The following is a 5841-nucleotide window of genomic DNA, read 5'->3' on the forward strand; positions in this document are numbered from 1 at the left end:
ATTGTATATCGCTAAAACTGGCTCAGCACTTTGCTTGAGTGACGATCGGACAATTTTCCGCTGAGACTGGGATTTAATATGTCTACGACGCAAGGTGCCACCAAACAGACAACATTACATAACGTGTACATTACGTACTGAAGACAATTTTACTTACTTCACTTTCATTATTTGCTTAAATATGACCTTATACATTTAATCAACAGATAAAATCTCGTCCATTTGCTTCTCAGACAAGGATTTGTTGTGGAGCGAGGGGGCTGTTCTTGATCTTTGTACCTCCTCTCCCAGGCGTTGTCGTGGAGACGAACGACACCAGATAAGGAGCGGAAAGTCAGGGAGATGTGTCCACTTAAAATGGATGAGAAGCCACAAAATGTACTCACATTACTTTCAGGAAGGTAAAGCCATTCGAGAAATGGACCGAAAGTCAATATCGACGTGATCCCTTAACATATTCTATTGAACTCTCTGTTGGTTGATTCCTTCATTTCAGGGAGAGGCTGTGTGGTTGGGTCTGGTGAGGAGACAAAGTCAAAACTAGCTTGCCCAGATCAGAAACTCTCACTGTTTGTAAGTTTGATTGCCTGAACAGGGACTTGTACCCTGGACCCTCAGATTAAAAGTCTGATGCTCTACCAACTGAGCCACTCAGGCCCCATGTTGTCTCATTTTCAATTTCAATTTATTAGGATGTAAACACATAGCGGATTCATTGACCACAATGCTCCTCCAAAATCCGAGCGTCCACTTCCCAGTGGCAGATAGGCAGATATATTTTTGCCTTATGAATGGAATGGAATGGAATGTAAACAACAACAACAACTCAAAGCTATGATGCTGTGCAATGGGAGGGAATGTAACCCGAAAATGACGTTGTTTCTTCATAATGGCAAATACACTTTTTCAAAAATTGATGGTAAAATCCATTCATCCATCCATTTTCTGAGGCACATATCCTCACGAGGGTGGAGAAAGTTCTGGAGTCAATCCCCGCAGTCCTTGAGGATGAGCATGCTCCACCCTGAACAGGTTGCGAGCCAATCGCAGGGCACATGGAGACAGACAACAGTCGCACTCACAATCACACCTTGGGGCAATTTAATGAATGTTTTTGGAATGTGGCAGGAATCCCGAGTGCCCGGAGAAAACCCACAGAAGCCAACGCTTTACAACTGCGCCACCATGCTGCCTGTTGTGGGTTTTCTGATACTGGACTAATATCCTGTATGCACAACATATCAACCTTTCCCCTCATCATCATCTTAACCAACTCCTCAGCTTTTCCTCTTCTAGTCCCAACATTCAAAATCTGTCCATTCCTCTTCTTCTTCTGCCGATGAATCCGCTTTCCTCCTCTTCTTTGTCTTCGACACACAGTAGCTGAATTTCCACCGACGCCCTGCAGGTTAACGGTGCCGGGGACGGGCATTGTTTACCCGGGCCACGACTGATCGGGTATGGTATTCTTCAGATGAATGCTCATATTTGTTTGCCACAGTTTTATGACGGATGTCCTTCCAGACGTAACCCTCTGCATTTATCCGGGCTTGGGACCGGCCTACAGATTGCACTTGCTTGTGCCCCCGTAGGGCTGCATTGACAACATGAGACAGAACAGCCTGAATTTCAAATTTGGCCGTGATCGCATATCATTTGAATATGACTCGTAACAATAGTGGAATTTTGCCCTGGTAACTTCATTCGGTTGTGTGGCGTTCTCCTTTTTGAAAAGAGCTTCCATGTCAAAAGGGGCGTGTTCGTCTCCCATAGTAGGGTGCACCGCGTGTTTTCATTGGCGAATGTCTGGGTGATGTCACGAACAGAGGATCCAGCCAATATGGCGACCACCTGGATGTCGTAGAATGACACTTCTGCAACTTTCCGCAGGAATGATGCGCGCTCTGCTCACATTTAGTTTTTCGTATAGACATTGAAGTGAATAAGTTATATGTATTTTTCATTACAATGTTTATTTTGGGATGTTTATTGGGATGACAAACCTTGAAAGACATCAGACATAACAACCTGAATTTCAAATTTCAGCCTTATCACTCGATTTTATAATCTTTTCACTTCCAAGACGTTCTCAAATATTCTTCCTTTGAAACAACCCCTACTCCTACTCCATTTCTCTTCCCATCTACGTACACCATTTTCAATTAGTCGAAAGCCGTGTTCGAGCTACAGTACTTGAATTTTCAGCAGCGCCCTGCAGGTTTACAGTGGCTGAGGTGGATGTGGTAAACACACAAGACCATGCGGTATGGATGAAAACGCATATTTGTTTGGCTAAGTTTTAAACTGGTCACCGTCACCGACATTGTGCTCTGCATTCATCCTGCTGTGTGACCAATCAACCGTTTACACTGAATTGGTCTGGAGACACAAGATCAAAAATAAAGGATTCTAAACATTTGTTTGTGTTAACATGCTTGGCGACAACCATACAAGTTTCCCTGACCGGGAATCGAACCCGAGCCACAGCAGTGAGAGTGCTGAATCCTAACCACTAGACCATCAGGGACTTCAGTATAATGGATGCTCCAGCATGCCTCTGAACCATGTGAGGACAAGTGATGCACTCTCAATGCAAGAATTGTTCATTCTTGTTGTCTGTAAAAAAAAAAAACAAAACAGGAGGAATTGAAATCTTATAAATATATACATCCATCCATTTTCTTTGCCGCTTATCCTCTTGAGGATCGCGGGAATTGCTGGAGCCTATCCCAGCTGTCAACAGGCAGGAGGCAGGGTACACCCTGAACTGGTTGCCAGCCAATCACAGGGCAAATAAAATAAATATATCCATCCATCCATTTTCTTTACCGCTTATCCTCACAAGGGTCATGGGAGTGCTACAGTGCTCAAAGTGCTTGACAAAATTCACCCATTCACACACCACTGGGCTGTGGAGTCGTGTTCTCAAGTTTTGGTGGAGGCAGGTAATTTAAATACAAGTAACTAATTTCATTTCCCTAAGTTAGCACCACATATTTCTGTCTTGTAATGTTGATTTGACCTGACTGGTGAGAATTCACAATCTGACCAGAGAAGTGATTTCCAACAATTAATAATCCTACAACACACCAAAAAAATAAAAATGTCACAAAATATAGATACATTCATCGATGTAATATAAATGCAGCCCTATGGGGGCACAAACCAGTGCAATCGGTAGGCCGGTCCCAAGCCCGGATAAATGCAGAGGGTTGCGTCAGGAAGGGCATCCGGCGTAAAAACTGTGCCAAACAAATATGAGCGTTCATCTAAAGAATCCCATACCGGATCGGTCGTGGCCCGGGTTAACAACGCCCGCCCCCGGCACTGCTAACCTGCAGGGCGTCGGTGGAAATTCAGCTACTGTGGGTCGAAGACAAAGAAGAGGAGGAAACCGGATCCAGCGTCAGAAGAAAAAGAGGAATGCACAGAGCCTACAACTGAGTGTAGGGACTTTGAATGTTGGGACTATGACAGGAAAAGCTCAGGAGTTGGTTGACATGATGATTAGGAGAAAGGTTGATATTCTGTGCATCCAAGAGAGCAGGTGGAAAGGTAGTAAGGCTAGAAGTTTGGGAGCAGGGTTTAAATTATTCTACCACGGAGTAGATGGGAAGAGAAATGGAGTAGGGGTTATTTTAAAGGAAGAGCTGGCTAAGAATGTCTTGGAGGTGAAAAGAGTATCAGATCGAGTGATGAGACTAAAATTTGAAATTGAGGGTGTTATGTATAATGTGGTTAGCGGCTATGCACCACAGGTAGGATGTGACCTAGAGTTGAAAGAGAAATTCTGGAAGGAACTAGATGAAGTAGTTCTGAGCATCCCAGACAGCGAGAGAGTTGTGATTGGTGCAGATTGTAATGGACATATTGGTAAAAGAAACAGGGGCGATGAAGAAGAGATGGGTAAGTACGGCATCCAGGAAAGGAACTTTGAGGGACAGATGGTGGTGGATTTTGAAAAAAGGATGGAGATGGCTGTGGTGAACACTTATTTCCAGAAGAGGGAGGAACATATAGTGACCTACAAGAGCAGAGGTAGAAGCACACAGGTGGATTATATTTTGTGCAGACGATGTAATCTGAAGGAGGTTACTGACTGTAAAGTAGCGGTAGGGGAGAGTGTAGCTCGACAGCATAGGATGGTAGTATGTAGGATGACTCTGGTGGTGGGTAGGAAGATTAAGAAGACAAAGGTAGAGCAGAGAACCATGTGGTGGAAGCTGAAAAAGGAAGAATGTTGTGCGGCCTTCCGGAAAGAGGTGAGACAGGCTCTCGATGGACAACCGAAGCTCCCGGAAGACTGGACGACGACAGCCAAGGTGATCAGAGAGACAGGCAGGAGAGTACTTGGTGTGTCATCTGGTAGGAAAGGGGAGAAGGAGACTTGGTGGTGGAACCCCAAAATACAGGGAGTCATACAAGGAAAGAGATTAGCGAAGAAGAAGTGGGATACTGAGAGGACTGAGGAGAGGCGAAAGGAGTACATCGAGATGCGACGTAGGGCAAAGGTAGAGGTGGCAAAGGCTAAACAAGAGGCATATGAAGACATGTACACCAGGTTGGACACGAAAGAAGGAGAAAAGGATCTCTACAGGTTGGCCAGACAGAGGGATAGAGATGGGAAGGATGTGCAGAAGGTTAGGGTGATTAAGGATAGAGATGGAAATGTGTTGACTGGTGCCGGCAGTGTGCTAAATAGATGGAAAGAATACTTTGAGAAGTTGATGAATGAAGGAAATGAGAGAGAAGGAAGAGTTGAAGAGGCAAGTGTGAAGGACCAGGAAGTGGCAATGATTACTCAGGGGGAAGTCAGAAAGGCACTGCAAAGGATGAAAAATGGAAAGGCAGTTGGTCCTGATGACATACCGGTAGAGGTATGGAAGTAATTTGGAGAGATGGCTGTGGAGTTTTTGACCAACTTATTCAACAGAATACTAGCGGGCGAAAAGATGCCTGAAGAATGGAGGAAAAGTGTTCTAGTTCCCATTTTTAAGAACAAAGGGGATGTTCAGAGCTGTGGGAACTATAGAGGAATAAAGTTGATGAGCCACACAATGAAGTTATGGGAAAGGATAGTGGAGGCTAGACTCAGGACAGAAGTAAGTATCTGCGAGCAACAGTATGGTTTCATGCCTAGAACGAGTACCACAGATGCATTATTTGCCTTGAGGATGCTCGTGGAAAAGTACAGAGAAGGTCAGAAGGAGCTACATTGTGTCTTTGTGGATCTAGAGAAAGCCGATGACAGAGTACCAAGAGAGGAACTGTGGTACTGCATGCGTAAGTCTGGTGTGGCAGAGAAGTATGTTAAAATAGTACCGGACATGTATGATGGCAGGAGAACAATGGTGAAGTGTGCCTTAGGTGTGACAGAGGAATTTAAGGTGGAGGTGGGACTGCATCAGGGATCAGCTCTGAGCCCCTTCCTGTTTGCAGTGGTAATGGATAGGCTGACAGATGAGGTTAGACTGGAATCCCCTTGGACCATGATGTTCGCAGATGATATTGTGATATGCAGTGAAAGCAGGGAGCATGCAGAGGAACAATTAGAAAGATGGAGACATGCACTGGAAAGGAGAGGAATGAAGATTAGCCGAAGTAAAACAGAACATATGTGCGTGAATGAGAAAAGTGGAGGGGGAAGAGTGAGGCTACAGGGAGAAGAGATAGCGAGGGTGGACGACTTCAAATATTGAGGATGGATCTGCCAGGCAAAAGTGCGAGAGGAAGACCAAAGAGAAGGTTTATGGATGTGGTGAGGGAAGACATGAGGGCAGTTGTGGTTAGAGAAGAAGATGCAGGAGATAGGCTAAGATGGAAAAAGATGACACGCTGTGG

The 5841-nt window shown here is 44.9% G+C and overlaps 2 non-coding genes across 2 annotated transcripts; both read right to left on the minus strand.

Moving 5' to 3' along the window:
* Positions 1-584: 584 nt before the first annotated feature.
* trnak-uuu (transfer RNA lysine (anticodon UUU)) lies at positions 585-657 on the minus strand. The gene has a single exon. It is a non-coding gene; the product is annotated as a tRNA-Lys (tRNA).
* Positions 658-2455: 1798 nt separating this feature from the next.
* trnae-cuc (transfer RNA glutamic acid (anticodon CUC)) lies at positions 2456-2527 on the minus strand. The gene has a single exon. It is a non-coding gene; the product is annotated as a tRNA-Glu (tRNA).
* Positions 2528-5841: the final 3314 nt, after the last annotated feature.

This window comes from Syngnathoides biaculeatus, unplaced genomic scaffold, assembly GCF_019802595.1.
Source record: "Syngnathoides biaculeatus isolate LvHL_M unplaced genomic scaffold, ASM1980259v1 ctg236_pilon_pilon, whole genome shotgun sequence".
NCBI lineage: Eukaryota > Metazoa > Chordata > Actinopteri > Syngnathiformes > Syngnathidae > Syngnathoides > Syngnathoides biaculeatus.